Source organism: Mesoplodon mirus (genome assembly GCF_964341445.2).
Source record: "Mesoplodon mirus genome assembly, chromosome: 15".
Lineage (NCBI taxonomy): Eukaryota > Metazoa > Chordata > Mammalia > Artiodactyla > Ziphiidae > Mesoplodon > Mesoplodon mirus.
In genome coordinates, this window is record NC_138991.1 from 38,066,611 (window position 1) to 38,085,576 (window position 18,966).

Consider the following 18,966-nt stretch of genomic DNA (forward strand, 5'->3'; position numbering starts at 1 on the left):
AATGTCTTTGCTTTGGTAATCTGTGCTGTTTGGTCATTTCTTTTTTTTTTAATTTGAAGTATAGCTGATTTACAATGTTGCTTTAGTTTCTGCTGCACAGTAAATTGATTCAGTTATACATATATATACATTCTTTTTCATATTCTTTTCCATTATGGTTTGTCACATGATATTGAATAATGTTCCCTGTGCTATATAGTAGGACCCTGTTGTTTATGTTCCGTCGTCTATAATAGAAATGCTTGTGGCATCAGTCTCAATTCTGTACAATGTAGAGGTAGATGCTCCACTGAAAGTTTCTTCGTATGTCCTTGTCCTGTCCTCATTAAAATGTATCCCCAAGTAGGATGAAAACGAAAAGAAAAATACTGTGAAATCACGACTCGGTGGCACGGCAGTAGCGTCTTGTTGCCACAACGGCCATCTGGGCACAGGGGTGGCAACAGGCAGTTGACAGGTTAGAGGTGAGAAGAGGGGTTTTGAACAAATCAAGCAAATCAGTTGTAAACTCCACCCCTTTGTCACTCACTATGGGCATCAAAAGAAATGCAAGGGACTGAGAACACTGTTATGGATTCACTCTAATTTATGGAGTTAAACCATCCTTTAATCTCAGTAGTTAGGTACACTCAGTAAGAAGTTGTTTGTAAAGTACCACACAAGCAGTAGTAATTCAGATACATTGCAATCAATCTTTACAAATCATTGAACCCTTTCCAGCCACAGGAGTTGAGACCTAAATTATCCCCTGGCTCCTGGCACTTGCTGATCCTGTATCTTACCCAAAACCTTAGAAAGGAAACCAAATCTTCACAGATGGGCCAACATGGATTTTGACAGTGAAAGGGGAGACCTTTAGCCCTGCCCCCTATAAACTGTTGATCTTAGCAAAACAAATTGCTGAGAACGCATTTCCTATAGCACTTAAATGGAATTCAATACGAATACATCACAAGTCAGAAGTATCTCTGGTCTCATCTCATTGTAAATAACTCACTTTTAATTATTTATTTAGTATCAGTTATTGTAATTGTAAATAACATGCTAACAGGAGCATCTTCTCTGCTCACCGTCTTTAACTTGTTCTGCAAAAACTCAAGCATACACAAAAGTAGGAAGAATAACAATGAACCCCATATACCCATCACTCAATAATCAGTGTCATGGTCAATCTTTTTTTATCTATACTGCCTCTTCCTAATAAGTATATGTTTCAATGTATGTATATTTTAAAAAATACATAACCATAATGCCTATGTTGCATCTTATGAAATTAACAATTGTTTTTTAAGATTATCAAATTCCATTCAGTTAATAAATTTCCCCATTTGTCTCATATTTTTTAAAGAGTTGGCTTGTTGAATAAGATCCAATCAAAGTCCACACATGGCATTTGATTCTTTTAAGTGTTTTTTAATCTATAAATACCCTCTTTCTCTCTTTAAAAAATGTTTTCCTTTTCAATTTATTTTATGAATAAATCAAGTCATTTGTCCTCTAGATTTTCCTACATTCTGGACTTTTATGATTGCATTCTAATGACATTAAACAGATTCCTCTGGATCCTGAATGCCTTGCCAACTGGTAGCTATTTCTGAGGTTTGATGTGATTCAAGTTGGAGTTTGGGGCAAGAATTCGTCAGAGGTGGTGGTAAAAATTTGTTTTTATTAGTTTCTGCTTTATAACAAAGTGAATCAGTCATACATATACATCTGTTCCCATATCCCTTCCCTCTTGCATCTCCCTCCCTCCCACCCTCCCTATCCCACCCCACCAGGCCGTCAAAAAGCACCTAGCTGATCTCCCTGTGCTATGCGGCTGCTTCGCACTAGCTATCTACCTTACGTTTGGTAGTGTATATATGTCCATGCCTCTCCCTCGCTTTGTCACAGCTTACCCTTCCCCCTCCCCATATCCTCAAGTCCATTCTCAAGTAGGTCTGTGTCTTTATTCCTGTTTTACCCCTAGGTTCTTCATGACATTTTTTCCCCTTAAATTCCATATATATGTGTTAGCATACGGTATTTGTCTTTCTCTTTCTGACTTACTTCACTCTGTATGACAGACTCTAGGTCTATCCACCTCATTACAAATAGCTCAATTTCGTTTCTTTTTATGGCTGAGTAATATTCCATGGTATATACGTGCCAAATCTTCTTTATCCATTCATCCGATGATGGACACTTAGGTTGTTTCTATCTCCGGGCTATTGTGAATAGAGCTGCAATGAACATTTTGGTACATGTCTCTTTTTGAATTATGGTTTTCTCAGGGTATATGCCTAGTAGTGGGATTGCTGGGTCATATGGTAGTTCTATTTGTAGTTTTTTAAGGAACCTCCATACCGTTCTCCATAGCGGCTGTACCAATTCACATTCCCACCAGCAGTGCAAGAGTGTTCCCTTTTCTCCACACCCTCTCCAGCATTTATTGTTTCTAGATTTCTTGATGATGGCCATTCTGACTGGTGTGAGATGATATCTCATTGTAGTTTTGATTTGCATTTCTCTAATGATTAATGATGTTGAGCATTCTTTCATGTGTTTGTTGGCAGTCTGTGTATCTTCTTTGGAGAAATGCCTATTTAAGTCTTCTGCCCACTTTTGGATTGGGTTGTTTGTTTTTTTGCTATTGAGCTGCATGAGCTGCTTATAAATTTTGGAGATTAATCCTTTGTCAGTTGCTTCATTTGCAAATATTTTCTCCCATTCTGAGGGTTGTCTTTTGGTCTTGTTTATGGTTTCCTTTGCTGTGCAAAAGCTTTGAAGTTTCATTAGGTGCCGTTTGTTTATCTTTGTTTTTATTTCCATTTCTCTAGGAGGTGGGTCCAAAAGGATCTTGCTGTGATTTATGTCATTGAGTGTTTTGCCTATGTTTTCCTCTAAGAGTTTGATAGTTTCTGGCCTTACATTTAGCTCTTTAATCCATTTTGAGCTTATTTTTGTGTATGGTGTTAGGGAGTGATCTAATCTCATACTTTTAAATGTCCCTGTCCAGTTTTCCCAGCACCACTTATTGAAAAGGCTGTCCTTTCTCCACTGTACATTCCTACCTCCCTTATCAAAGATAAGCTTACCATATGTGCGTGGGTTTATCTCTGGGCTTTCTATCCTGTTCCATTGATCTATCTTTCTGTTTTTGTGCCAGTACCACTGTCTTGATTACTGTAGCTTTGTAGTATAGTCTGAAGTCAGGAAGCCTGATTTCTCCAGCTCCATTTTTCGTTCTCAAGATTGCTTTGGCTATTCGGGGTCTTTTGTTTTTCCAGACAAATTTTGAACTTTTTGGTTCTAGTTCTATGAAAAATGCCAGTGGTAGTTTGATAGGGATTGCATTGAATATGTAGATTGCTTTGGGTAGTAGAGTCATTTTCACAATATTGATTCTTCCAATCCAGGAACATGGTATATCTCTCCATCTAATTGTATCATCTTTTATTTCTTTCATCAGTGTCTTACAATTTTCTGCATACAGGTCTTTTGTCTTCTTAGGTAGCTTTATTCCTAGATATTTTATTCTTTTTCTTGCAATAGTAAATGGGAGTGTTTTCTTGATTTCACTTTCAGATTTTTCATCATTAGTGTACAGGAATGCCAGAGATTTCTGTGCATTAATTTTGTATCCTGCTACTTTACCAAATTCATTGATTAACTCTAGTAGTTTTCTGGTAGCATCTTTAGGATTCTCTATGTATAGTATCATGTCATCTGCAAACAATGACAGCTTTACTTCTTCTTTTCCAATTTGGAATCCTTTTATTTCCTTTTCTTCTCTGATTGCTGTGGCTAAAACTTCCAAAACTATGTTGAATAAGAGTGGTGAGAGTGGGCAGCCTTGTCTTGTTCCTGATCTTAGTGGAAATGGTTTCAGTTTTTCACCATTGAGGACGATGTTGGCTGTCGGTTTGTCATATATGGCCTTTATTATGTTGAGGAAAGTTCCCTCTATGCCTACTTTCTGCAGGGATTTTATCATAAATGGGTGTTGAATTTTGTCGAAAGCTTTCTCTGCATCTATTGAGATGATCATATGGTTTTTCTCCTTCAATTTGTTAATATGGTGTATCACATTGATTGATTTGCGTATATTGAAGAATCCTTGCATTCCTGGAATAAACCCCACTTGATCATGGTGTATGATCCTTTTAGTGTGCTGTTGGATTCTGTTTGCTAGTATTTTGTTGAGGATTTTTGCATCTATGTTCATCAGTGATATTGGCCTGTAGTTTTCTTTCTTTGTGACATCCTTGCCTGGTTTTGGTATCAAGGTGATGGTGGCCTCGTAGAATGAGTTTGGGAGTGTTCCTCCCTCTGCTATATTTTGGAAGAGTTTGAGAAGGATAGGTGTTAGCTCTTCTCTAAATGTTTGATAGAATTCACCTGTGAAGCCATCTGGTCCTGGGCTTTTGTTTGTTGGAAGATTTTTTATCACAGTTTCAATTTCAGTGCTTGTGATTGGTCTATTCATATTTTCTATTTCTTCCTGATTCAGTCTTGGCAGATTGTGCATTTCTAAGAATTTGTCCATTTCTTCCAGGTTGTCCATTTTATTGGCATAGAGTTGCTTGTAGTAATCTCTCATGATCTTTTGTATTTCTGCAGTGTCAGTTGTTACTTCTCCTTTTTCATTTCTAATTCTATTGATTTGAGTCTTCTCCCTTTTTTTCTTGATGAGTCTGGCTAATGGTTTATCAATTTTGTTTATCTTCTCAAAGAACCAGCTTTTAGTTTTATTGATCTTTGCTATCGTTTCCTTCATTTCTTTTTCATTTATTTCTGATCTGATCTTTATGATTTCTTTCCTTCTGCTAACTTTGGGGGATTTTTGGTCTTCTTTCTCTAATTGCTTTAGGTGCACGGTTAGGTTGTTTATTCGAGATGTTTCCTGTTTCTTAAGGTGGGATTGTATTGCTATAAACTTCCCTCTTAGAACTGCTTTTGCTGCATCCATAGGTTTTGGGTCGTCGTGTCTCCATTGTCATTTGTTTCTAGGTATTTTTTTATTTCCTCTTTGATTTCTTCAGTGATCATTTCATTATTCAGTAGTGTATTGTTTAGCCTCCATGTGTTTGTATTTTTTACAGATCTTTTACTGTAATTGATGTCTAGTCTCATAACATTGTGGTTGGAAAAGATACTTGATACAATTTCAATTTTCTTAAATTTACCAAGGCTTGATTTGTGACCCAAGATATGATCTATCCTGGAGAATGTTCCATGAGCACTTGAGAAAAATGTGTATTCTGTTGTTTTTGGATGGAATGTCCTATAAATATCAATTAAGTCCATCTTGTTTAATGTATCATGTAAAGCTTGTGTTTCCTTATTTATTTTCATTTTGGATGATCTGTCCATTGGTGAAAGTGGGGTGTTGAAGTCCCCTACTATGAGTGTGTTACTGTCAATATCCCCTTTTATGGCTGTTAGTATTTGCCTTATGTATTGAGGTGCTCCTATGTTGGGTGCATAAATATTTACAATTGTTATATCTTCTTGGATCGATCCCTTGATCATTATGTAGTGTCCTTCTTTGTCTCTTCTAGTAGTCTTTATTTTAAAGTCTATTTTGTCTGATATAAGAATTGCTACTCCAGCTTTCTTTTGATTTCCATTTGCATGGAATATCTTTTTCCATCCCCTTACTTTCAATCTGTATGTGTCTCTAGGTCTGAAGTGGGTCTCTTGCAGACAGCATATAGATGGGTCTTGTTTTTGTATCCATTCAGCCAGTCTGTGTCTTTTAGTGGGAGCATTTAGTCCATTTACATTTAAGGTAATTATTGATATGTATGTTCCTATTCCCATTTCGGTAATTGTTTTGGGTTCGTTATTGTAGGTATTTTACTTCTGTTGTGTTTCTTGCCTAGAGAAGTTCCTTTAGTATTTGTTGTAAAGCTGGTTTGGTGGTGCTGAACTCTCTCAGCTTTTGCTTGCCTGTAAAGGTTTTAATTTCTCCATCAAATCTGAATGAGATCCTTGCTGGGTAGAGTAATCTTGGTTGCAGGTTTTTCTCCTTCATCACTTTAAATATGTCCTGCCACTCCCTTCTGGCTTGTAGAGTTTCTGCTGAGAGATCAGCTGTTAACCTGATGGGGATTCCCTTGTGTGTTATTTGTTGTTTTTCCCTTGCTGCTTTTAATATGTTTTCTTTGTGCTTAATTTTTGACAGTTTGATTAATATGTGTCTTGGCATATTTCTCCTTGGATTTATTCTGTATGGGACTCTCTGTGCCTCCTGGACTTGATTAACTATTTCCTTTCCCATATTAGGGAAGTTTTCAACTATAATCTCTTCAAATATTTTCTCAGTCCCTTTCTTTTTCTCTTCTTCTTCTGGAACCCCTATAATTCGAATGTTGCTGCGTTTAATGTTGTCCCAGTGGTCTCTGAGACTGTCCTCAGTTCTTTTCATTCTTTTTTCTTTATTCTGCCCTGCAGCAGTTATTTCCACTATTTTATCTTCCACATCACTTATCCGTTCTTCTGCCTCAGTTATTCTGCTATTGATCCCATCTAGAGTATTTTTCATTTCATTTATTGTGTTTTTTTTTTTTTTTTTTTTTTTTTTTTTTTTTTTTGCTGTACGCGGGCCTCTCACTGCTGTGGCCTCTCCCGTTGCGGAGCACAGGCTCCGGACGCACAGGCTCAGCGGCCATGGCTCACGGGCCCAGCCGCTCCGCGGCATATGGGATCCTCCCAGACCGGGGCACGAACCCGTATCCCCTGCATCGGCAGGCGGACTCTCAACCACTGCGCCACCAGGGAGGCCCCATTTATTGTGTTTTTAATCGTTGCTTGATTCATCTTTAGTTCTTCTAGGTCCTTGTTAACTGTTTCTTGCATTTTGTCTATTCTATTTCCAAGATTTTGGATCATCTTTACTATCATTATTCTGAATTCTTTATCAGGTAGACTGCCTATTACCTCTTCATTTGTTAGGTCTGGTGGGTTTTTATCTTGCTCCTTCACCTGCTGTGTGTTTTCCTTTCTTCTCATTTTGCTTATCTTACTGTGTTTGGGGTCTCCTTTTTGCAGGCTTCAGATTCATAGTTCCCGTTGTTTTTGGTGTCTGTCCCCAGTGGCTAAGGTTGTTTCAGTGGGTTGTGTAGGCTTCCTGGTGGAGGGGACTAGTGCCTGTGTTCTGGTCATTGAGGCTCGATCTTGTCTTTCTGGTGGACAGGTCCACGTCTGGTGGTGTGTTTTGGGGTGTCTGTGGCCTTATTATGGTATTAAGCAGCCTCTCTGTTAATGGGTGGGGTTGTGTTCCTGTCTTGCTAGTTGCTTGGCATAGGGTGTCCAGCACTGTAGCTTGCTGGTCGTTGAGTGAAGCTGGGTGCTGGTGTTGAGATGGAGATCTCTGGGAGATTTTCGCCGTTTGATATTATGTGGAGCTGGGAGGTCTCTTGTGGACCAGTGTCCTGAAGTTGGCTCTTCCACCTCAGAGGCTCAGCACTGACTCCTGGTTGCAGCACCAAGAACCTTTCGTCCACCCGGCTCAGAATAAAAGGGAGAAAAAGTAGAAAGAAAGAATTAGTAGAAGAAAGAAAGAAAGAAAGAAAGAAAGAAAGAAAGAAAGAAAGAAAGAAAGACAGGAGGGAGGGAGGGAAGAAAGAAAGAAAGAATGAAAGAAGGGAGGGAGGGAGGGAGGAAGGAAAGAAAGAAAAAAGAAAGGAGGGAGGGGGAGGGGGGAGGGAGGAAGGAGGGAAGGTAGGAAAAAGAGAAAGAGAGAAAATAAAGTAAAATAGAATAAAGTATGATAAAATATAATAGCATTGGTGCACTGCAGACTTCCGGGTAAGATGGCGGAAGAGTAAGACGCGGAGATCACCTTCCTCCCCACAGATACACCAGAAATATAGCTACACGTGGAACAACTCCTACAGAACACCTACTGAACGCTGGCAGAAGACCCCAGACCTCCCAAAAGGCAAGAAACTCCCCACATACCTGGGTAGGGCAAAGCGGAGAGATCCGCACACAGAGGATCGGTGCCGAGCGGCACTCACCAGCCCGAGAGGCTTGTCTGCTCGCCCGCCGGGGCGCGCAGCGCTGGAAGCTGAGGCTCGGGCTTCGGTCAGAGCGCAGGGAGAGGACTGGGGCTGGCGGCGAGAACTCAGCCTGAAGGGGGCTAATGTGCCACAGCTAGCCGGGAGGGAGTCCGTGAAAACTCTGGAGCTGCCGAAGAGGCAAGAGACTTTTTCTTCCCTCTTGGTTTCCTGGTGCGCGAGGAGAGGGGATTAAGAGCGCTGCTTAAAGGGGCTCCACGGACGGGCGCGAGTCGCGACTGAAAGCGCGGAGCCCAGTGACAGGCGTGGGACGCTGGGGCTGCTGCTGCCGCCGCCAAGAAGCCTGTGTGCGAGCGCAGGTCACTGCCCACACCGCCCTTCCGGGAGCCTGTGCAGCCCGCCACTGCCGGGGTCCCGGGATCCAGGGGCGGCTTCCCTGGGAGAACGCACGGCGCGCCTCGGGCTGGTGCCACGTCACGCCGACCTCTGCCGCTGCAGGCTCGCCCCGCACTCCGTGCCCCTCCCTCCCTCCCGGCCTGAGTGAGCCAGAGTCCCCGAAGAGGCTGCTCCTTTAACCCTGTCCTATCTGAGCGAAGAGCAGACGCCCTCCGGCTACCTACACGCAGAGGCGGGGCCAAATCCAAAGCTGAGACCCAGGAGCTGTGAGAACAAAGAAGAGAAAGGGAAACCTCTCCCAGCAGCCTCAGAAGCAGCGGATTAAAGCTCCACAATCAACTTGATGTACCCTGCATCTGTGGAATACATGAATAGACAACACATCATCCCAAATTGAGGAGCCAGGAGTCAGTGCTGTGCCTCTGAGGTGGGAGAGCCAACTTCAGGACACTGGTCCACAAGAGACCTCCCAGCTCCACATAATATCAAACGGCGAAAATCTTCCAGAGATCTCCATCTCAACACCAGCACCCAGCTTCACTCAACGACCAGCAGGCTACAGTGCTGGACACCCTGAGCCAAACAACTAGCAAGACAGGAACACAACGCCACCCATTAGCAGAGAGGTGGCCTAAAATCATAAAAAGTCCACAGACACCCCAAAACACACCACCAGACGTGGACCTGCCCACCAGAAAGACAAGATCCAGCCTCATCCACCAGAACACAGGCACTAGTCCCCTCCACCAGGAAGCCTACACAACCCACTAAACCAACCTTAGCCACTGGGGACAGACACCAAAAACAACGGGAACTATGAATCTGATGCCTGCAAAAAGGAGACCCCAAACACAGTAACATAAGCAAAATGAGAAGACAGAAAAACCCACAGCAGGAGAAGGAGCAAGACAAAAACCCACAAGACCTAACAAATGAAGAGGTAATAGGCACTCTACCTGAAAAAGAATTCAGAATAATGATGGTAAAGATGATCCAAGATTCTATTTCCCAGATCCAAAATCTTGGAAATAGAATAGACAAAATGCAAGAAACAGTTAACAAGGACCTAGAAGAACTAAAGATGAATCAAGCATCGATTAAAAACACAATAAATGAAATAAAAAATACTCTAGATGGGATCAATAGCAGAATAACTGAGGCAGAGGAACGGATAAGTGAGGTGGAAGATAAAATAGTGGAAATAACTGCTGCAGAGCAAAATAAAGAAAAAAGAATGAAAAGAACAGAGGACAGTCTCAGAGACCTCTGGGACAACATTAAACGCACCAACATTCGAATTATAGGGGTTCCAGAAGAAGAAGAGAAAAAGAAAGGGACTGAGAAAATATTTGAAGAGATTATAGTTGAAAACTTCCCTAATATGGGAAAGGAAATAGTTAATCAAGTCCAGGAGGCACAGAGAGTCCCATACAGAATAAATCCAAGGAGAAATACGCCAAGACACATATTAATCAAACTGTCAAAAATTAAGCACAAAGAAATCATATTAAAAGCAGCAAGGCAGGGCCTCCCTGGTGGTGCAGTGGTTGAGAGTCCGCCTGCCGATGCAGGGGATACGGGTTCGTGCCCCGGTCTGGGAGGATCCCATATGCCGCGGAGCGGCTGGGCCCGTGAGCCATGGCCGCTGAGCCTGCGCATCCGGAGCCTGTGCTCCGCAACGGGACAGGCCACAACAGTGAGAGGCCCGCGTACGGAAAAAAAATAAAATTAAAAAAAAAAAAAAAAAAAAAAAAAAGCAGCAAGGCAAAAACAACAAATAACACACAAGGGAATCCCCATCAGGATAACAGCTGATCTCTCAGCAGAAACTCTACAAGCCAGAAGGGAGTGGCAGGACATACTTAAAGTGATGAAGGAGAAAAACCTGCAACCAAGATTACTCTACCCAGCAAGAATCTCATTCAGATTTGATGGAGAAATTAAAACGTTTACAGACAAGCAAAAGCTGAGAGAGTTCAGCACCACCAAACCAGCTTTACAACAAATGCTAAAGGAACTTCTCTAGGCAAGAAACACAACAGAAGGAATATACCTACAATAATGAACCCAAAACAATTAAGAAAATGGGAATAGGAACATACATATCGATAATTACCTTAAATGTAAATGGACTAAATGCTCCCACCAAAAGACACAGATTGGCTGAATGGATACAAAAACAAGACCCATCTATATGCTGTCTACAAGAGACCCACTTCAGACCTAGAGACACATACAGACTGAAAGTAAGGGGATGGAAAAAGATATTCCATGCAAATGGAAACCAAAAGAAAGCTGGAGTAGCAATTCTCATATCAGACAAAATAGACTTTAAAATAAGGACTACTAGAAGAGACAAAGAAGGACACTACATAATGATCAAGGGATCGATCCAAGAAGAAGATATAACAATTGTAAATATTTATGCACCAAACATAGGAGCACCTCAATACATAAGGCAAATACTAACAGCCATAAAAGGAGAAATCGACAGTAACACAATCATAGTAGGGGACTTTAACACCCCACTTTCACCAATGGACAGATCATCCAAAATGAAAATAAATAAGGAAACACAAGCTTTAAATGATACATTAAACAAGATGGACTTAATTGATATTTATAGGACATTCCATCCAAAAACAACAGAATACACATTTTTCTCAAGTGCTCATGGAACATTCTCCAGGATAGATCATATCTTGGGTCACAAATCAAGCCTTGGTAAATTTAAGAAAATTGAAATTGTATCAAGTATCTTTTCTGACCACAATGCTATGAGACTAGATATCAATTACAGGAAAAGAGCTGTAAAAAATACAAACACATGGAGGCTAAACAATACACTACTTAATAACGAAGTGATCACTGAAGAAATCAAAGAGGAAATTAAAAAATACCTAGAAACAAATGACAATGGAGACACGATGACCCAAAACCTATGGGATGCAGCAAAAGCAGTTCTAAGAGGGAAGTTTATAGCAATACAATCCCACCTTAAGAAACAGGAAACATCTCGAATAAACAACCTAACCTTGCACCTAAAGCAATTAGAGAAAGAAGAACAAAAACATCCCAAAGTTAGCAGAAGGAAAGAAATCATAAAAATCAGATCAGAAATAAATGAAAAAGAAATGAAGGAAACGATAGCAAAGATCAATAAAACTAAAAGCTGGTTCTTTGAGAAGATAAACAAAATTGATAAACCATTAGCCAGACTCATCAAGAAAAAAAGGGAGAAGACTCAAATCAATAGAATTAGAAATGAAAAAGGAGAAGTAACAACTGACACTACAGAAATACAAAAGATCATGAGAGATTACTATAAGCAACTCTATGCCAATAAAATGGACAACCTGGAAGAAATGGACAAATTCTTAGAAAAGCACAAACTTCCAAGACTGAACCAGGAAGAAACAGAAAATATAAACAGACCAATCACAAGCACTGAAATTGAAACTGTGATAAAATATCTTCCAACAAACAAAAGCACAGGACCAGATGGCTTCACAGGCGAATTCTATCAAACATTTAGAGAAGAGCTAACACCTATCCTTCTCAAACTCTTCCAAAATATAGCAGAGGGAGGAACACTCCCAAACTCATTCTACGAGGCCACCATCACCTTGATACCCAAACCAGACAAGGATGTCACAAAGAAAGAAAACTACAGGCCAATATCACTGATGAACATAGATGCAAAAATCCTCAACAAAATAATAGCAAACAGAATACAACAGCACATTAAAAGGATCATACACCATGATCAAGTGGAGTTTATTCCAGGAAGGCAAGGATTCTTCAATGTACGCAAATCAATCAATGTGATACACCATATTAACAAATTGAAGGAGTAAAACCATATGATCATCTCAACAGATGCAGAGAAAGCTTTTGACAAAATTCAACACCCATTTATGATAAAAATCCTGAAGAAAGTAGGCATAGAGGGAACTTTCCTCAACATAATAAAGGCCATATATGACAAACCCACAGCCAACATCATCCTCAATGGTGAAAAACTGAAACCATTTCCACTAAGATCAGGAACAAGACAAGGCTGCCCACTCTCACCACTCTTATTCAACACAGTTTTGGAAGTTTTAGCCACAGCAATCAGAGAAGAAAAGGAAATGAAAGGAATCCAAATCAGAAAAGAAGAAGTAAAGCTGTCACTGTTTGCAGATGACATGATACTATACATAGAGAATCCTAAAGATGCTACCAGAAAACTACTAGAAATCAATGAATTTGGTATCCTAATGATGAAAAATCTGAAAGTGAAATCAAGAAAACACTCGCATTTACCATTGAAACAAAAAGAATAAAATGTCTAGGAATAAACCTACCTAAGGAGACAAAAGACCTGTATGCAGAAAATTATAAGACACTGATGAAAGAAATTAAAGATGATACAAATAGATGGAGAGATATACCATGTTCTTGGATTGGAAGAATCAACATTGTGAAAATGACTCTACTACCCAAAGCAATCTACAGGTTCAATGCAATCCCTATCAAACTACCACTGGCATTTTTCACAGAACTAGAACAAAAAATTTCACAATTTGTATGGAAACACAAAAGACCCCGAATAGCCAAAGCAATCTTGAGAACGAAAAATGGAGCTGGAGGAATCAGGCTCCCTGACTTCAGACTATACTACAAAGCTACAGTAATCAAGAGAGTATGGTACTGGCACAAAAACAGAAAGATAGATCAATGGAACAGGATAGAAAGCCCAGAGTTAAACCCACGGACATATGGTCACCTTATCTTTGATAAAGGAGGCAGGAATGTACAGTGGAGAAAGGACAGTCTCTTCAATAAGTGGTGCTGGGAAAACTGGATAGGGACATGTAAAAGTATGAGATTAGATCACTCCCTAACACCATACACAAAAATAAGCTCAAAATGGATTAAAGACCTAAATGTAAGGCCAGACACTATCAAACTCTTAGAGGAACACATAGGCAGAACACTCTATGACATAAATCACAGCAAGATCCTTTTGGACCCACCTCCTAGAGAAATGGAAATAAAGACAAAAATAAACACATGGGACCTAATGAAACTTAAAAGCTTTTGCACAGCAAAGGAAACCATAAACAAGACCAAAAGACAACCCTCAGAATGGGAGAAAATATTTGCAAATGAAGCAACTGACAAAGGATTAATCTCCAAAATTTATAAGCAGCTCATGCAGCTCAATAGCAAAAAAACAAACAACCCAATCCAAAAATGGGCAGAAGACCTAAATAGGCATTTCTCCAAAGAAGATATACAGACTGCCAACAAACACATGAAAGAGTGCTCAACATCATTAATCATTAGAGAAATGCAAATCAAAACTACAATGAGATATCATCTCACACCAGTCAAAATGGCCATCATCAAGAAATCTAGAAACAATAAATGCTGGAGAGGGTGTGGAGAAAAGGGAACACTCTTGCACTGGTGGTGGGAATGTGAATTGGTACAGCCGCTATGGAGAACAGTATGGAGGTTCCTTAAAAAACTACAAATAGCACTACCATATGACCCAGCAATCCCACTACTGGGCATATACCCTGAGAAAACCATAATTCAAAAAGAGACATGTACCAAAATGTTCATTGCAGCCCTATTTACAATAGTCCGGAGATGGAAACAACCTAAGTGTCCATCATCGGATGAATGGATAAAGAAGATGTGGCACATATATACAATGGAATATTACTCAGCCATAAAAAGAAATGAAATTGAGCTATTTGTAATGAGGTGGGTAGACCTAGAGTCTGTCATACAGAGTGAAGTAAGTCAGAAAGAGAAAGACAAATACTGTATGCTAACACATATATATGGAATTTAAGAAAAAATATGTCATGAAGAACATAGGGGTAAGACAGGAATAAAGACACAGACCTACTAGAGAATGGACTTGAGGATATGGGGAGGGGGAAGGGTAAGCTGTGACAAAGTGAAAGAGCGGCATGGACATATATACACTACCAAACGTGAGGTAGATAGCTAGTGGGAAGCAGCCGCATAGCACAGGGAGGTCAGCTCGGTACTTTGTGACCGCCTGGAGGGGTGGGATAGGGAGGGTGGGAGGGAGACGCAAAAGGGAGGGGATATGGAAACATATGTATATGTATAACTGATTAAATTTGTTATAAAAATATATATATATAATAGCATTATTATAATAAAAAAGTAATTATTAAAAAATTAAAAACAAAACAAAACAAACAAACAACAAAAACAAAAACAAACAGACGGATAGAACTCTGGGACAAATGGTGAAAGCAAAGCTATATAGACAAAATCTCACACAGAAGCATACACATACACTTTCACAAAAAGAGAACAAGGGGAAAAAAATCGTAAATCTTGCTCTCAAAGTCCATCTCCTCAATTTGGGATAATTCGTTGTAAAAAGAGGAAAAGGGGAAAAAATCATAGATTTTGTTCTCAAAGTCCACCTCCTCAATTTGGGATGATTCGTTGTCTATTCATGTATTCCACAGATGCAGGGTACATCATGTTGATTGTGGAGCTTTAATCCGCTGCTTCTGAGGCTGCTGGGAGAGATTTCCCTTTCTCTTCTTTATTCTCACAGCTCCTGGGTCTCAGCTTTGGATTTGGCCCCGCCTCTGCGTGTAGGTCGCCGGAGGCTGTCTGTTCTTCGTTCAGACAGGACGGGGTTAAAGGAGCAGCTGCTTCGGGGGCTCTGGCTCACTCAGGCCGAGGGGAGGGAGGGGTACGGAGTGCGGGGCGAGCCTGTGGCGGCAGAGGCCGGCGTGATGTTGCACCAGCCCGAGGCGTGCCGTGCGCTCTCCCGGGAAAGCGGTCCCTGGATCCCGGGACGCCGGCAGTGGCGGGCTGCACAGGCTCCCCGGAAAGGGGGCGTGGGCAGTGACCTGCACTCGCACACAGGCCTCTTGGCGGCAGCAGCAGCAGCCCCAGCATCCCACGCCCGTCTCTGGGGTCTGTGCTTTCAGCCGCGGCTCGCGCCCGCCTCTTGAGCTCCTTTAAGCAGCGCTCTTAATCCCCTCTCCTCGCGCACCAGGAAACAGTGAGGGAAGAAAAAGTCTCTTGCCTCTTCGGCAGCTCCAGACTTTTTCCTGGACCCCCTCCCGGCCAGCCGTGGTCCACTAACACCTTCAGGCTCTCTTCCAGCCGCCAGCCCCAGTCCTCTCCCCGCGCTCCGACTGAAACCCGATACCCGAGCCTCAGCTCCCAGCTCCGCCAGCCCCAGCGGCCGAGCAGACAAGCCTCTCGGGCTGGTGATTGCCAGTCAGCACCGATCCTCTGTGCGGGAATCTCTCCGCTTTGCCCTCCGCACCCCTGTTGCTGCTCTCTCTTCCCCTACTCCAAAGCTTTCCCCCTCCGCCACCCGCAGTCTCCGCCCATGAAGGGGCTTCCTAGTGTGTGGAAACCTTTCCTCCTTCACAGCTCCCTCTCCCTGGTGCAGGTCCCATCCCTATCCTTTTGTCTTTGTTTATTCTTGTTTCTTTTGCCCTACCCAGGTACGTGGGGAGTTTCTTGCCTTTTGCGGGGTCTGAGGTCTTCTGTCAGCATTCACTAGGTGTTCTGTAGGAGTTGTTCCACGTGTAGATGAATTTCTGATGTATCTGTGGGGAGGAAGGTGATCTCCGCGTCTTACTCTTCCGCCATCTTCCCCCATTGGTGGTAGCATTTCGCCTCTATCTCGTAACACACAGCTTGACATAGAGGGGTGATTCGGGGATACCTATTGAATGACTGCACGATCTCTCACCCTTATCATGTTCCTGTTTGGACCCCAGGGCACTTTTCATGCCAAGATGCCGTTCCTCTTCTGATATAATAGTGGCTTAGCCAGTGCATTGTTGGAACTGCACTTGGTTCTACTAACACAGAGATGAATGATCACCCCTAGGGAACTTAACACCTGCAGGACGGGGTAGGGGGCATGGGTGCCAATGGAATTCATACGATGTTATGGGAATATAGTACAAGGTCATTAATTCAGTGACAGAGGGAATACAAAGGCTTCCCAGGGGGACAAATGCCAGGAGTTAACCAGGGCAGAAAGTTGGGGAGAATATCTCTGGCAGAAGATACAAAGGAAATGGTGCATTGGGGAGCAGCAAGTGGTCCCAGGAGCATGGACAGTCATGAGCACTGAGGTCGGAGATGCCAGGTCAGGGATGCCCTGGAATCCCAGCTAGGGAATTTGGAGTTCATTTTTAAGGCTATTTGCCAAAGTATCCACGCTTTTACAATGGAGGTAGAAGATATAAGTGACAGGTGACAGAAAATGAATACCTACATTTCCAAAGAAGCCTTTGGAAAGCTGCTCCCTGACCTCGGTCTCCTCTTGTGTAAATGGCCTTGTTTGTGGCTGCCCTCCCCACCACAGAGGCTTTCTAAAGTTTAAAAGCACAACAAAGTGTGGAGAGTCCAGTGAAACCTGTAAGTGAGATTGTAATTGGTTGTCTCGGGACTTGAGAGTCCCAGAGCTCTGTTTTTGGTTCAGACTTTACTGCTAATGATGTGAGTGTTTGGACAGGTAACTCAACAGGAACATGGCTTGAGGTTCTGGGCCTCTTTTTCGTCTGTCCAGTGAGGTACTTGGAACAGATGACTTTCACTGTCCCTTTGTTATCAACAGCGACTGATGCCATAAGCCCAGAATTACAAAGATTTACTGTTGTTTCACTCTTAATCTGCTGCTGTTAACATTTTTCTCCTCTGTGGTGGAAAGTAATTCAGGTAACATAGTTCCTTTTTGCATAGATTAAACCATAGCCCCCGTCATATCACATGTCCCTTCAGGGCCATGCTTACGCTATGGTCAGCAGTGCCTTTCTGCATCTGAATTATGAGCAGACCAAATGGGCCAGAATCCTGGAGTGAGGGAAATGTGAGGGGCAGAAGCAAATGGGCAGGAATCTGTACTATTAAAATTTTTTTTTAACTTTTTTTTGATTCATAGGAAGTTGCACAGATATTGCATAGGAAATTTTAGATGCATAGGAAGTTGCAAAATATTGCAGAGAGGTCCCAGGTAGCCTTCACTAGGCAATCCTGATAATTCTATCTTAATAATTATAGTAATTATTAAGTAACTATTTACTTTTTAAATAATTATTAAATATTTAATAATGATACTATAATATCAAAACCAAATGTTTGATGTTGGTACTATGTATGTGTACAGTTCTATGCTATTTTTTTTTCACACATGTAGATTTGTGTAAACACCATTGCAATATATGTGATAGTTAATTTTATGTGTCAACTTGGCTGGGCCTAGATATGTGGTCAAATATTATTCTGGATGTTTCCATAAGGGTGTTTTTGGATGAGATTAACATTTAAATTAGTGGACTTTGAGTAAAGCAGATTGCCCTCTCTAATGTGGGTGGGCCTCATCCAATCAGTTGAAGGCCTTAATAAAACAAAGACTGGGGCTTCCCTGGTGGCGCAGTGGTTGAGAGTCTGCCTGCCGATGCAGGGGACATGGGTTCGTGCCCCAGTCTGGGAAGATCCCACATGCCGTGGAGCGGCTGGGCCCGTGAGCCATGGCTGCTGAGCCTGCGCGTCCGGAGCCTGTGCTCTGCAACGGGAGAGGCCACAACAGTGAGAGGCCCGTGTACGGCAAAAAAAAACCCCCAAAAAACAGAGACTGATATTATCCAAGCAAGAGGGGATTCTGCCAGCAGATGGCCTTTGAACTTGTACCACAACATCTCTTCTTCCCTAGACTCCAGGCTGCTGGTCCACTCTGCAGATTTTGAACTGGCCAGGCTTCATAATTGTGCAAGCTTATTCCTTAAACTAAATCTCTTTCTATATGTGTACATCCTATTGGTTCTGTTTGTCTAGAGAACAGTGACTAATACAATACTAAGGAGAACTAAGGAGTCTGTACTTTAACCAGCTGCCCAGGCAATTGTCAGGCACTCTGGAATTTGAGGAGTATTGTCCCCAGCAATGCCACTGCCAGCTGGACAATCAATGGATCTAAGATCCTGACAGTCAGTCAATGCGACATTACCTAGCAGTCCCTCTGAACAGTGAAGAGAGAAGTTTGTCCTGGTTGCCCCACATGTCAGAAACTTTCCAGCCCCTGACCAGCTCAGAGTCTATGTATGACATGCATCTCATGCCTCCACGTTCATGACTGGGCAGATGTCTGAGGTTCTGTGTCTCCAGCAAACTCCTAAGTGAGGCCGGTGCTTCTGGTGCATGGAATATACTTCTGGGAATCAGATGAGCCGGAGCTGGATCACTGGCTCTGACCTTCACCGGCTGTGTGACCCTGCAAATGCTGTCAAGCCTAAATTTCTTCATTTACATATTGGGGGTAATAAGGGGTGATAATCTCACAAGCATACTGTGAGAGTAGGTGACATCGTACCATAGAGTACCTGCCACAGGTCGGGTACACAGTGGTCACTCATTAAGTCTTACTTTTCTTATCTTTCTCCCCATCCTCAAATGGAGATTACCTTCCCATGGGATAAGGACAAAAGGTTAATCTGAACACAGACAGAAAGAACAGGGCTATTGGGGCTGCCTTCCCAGTTCTGAG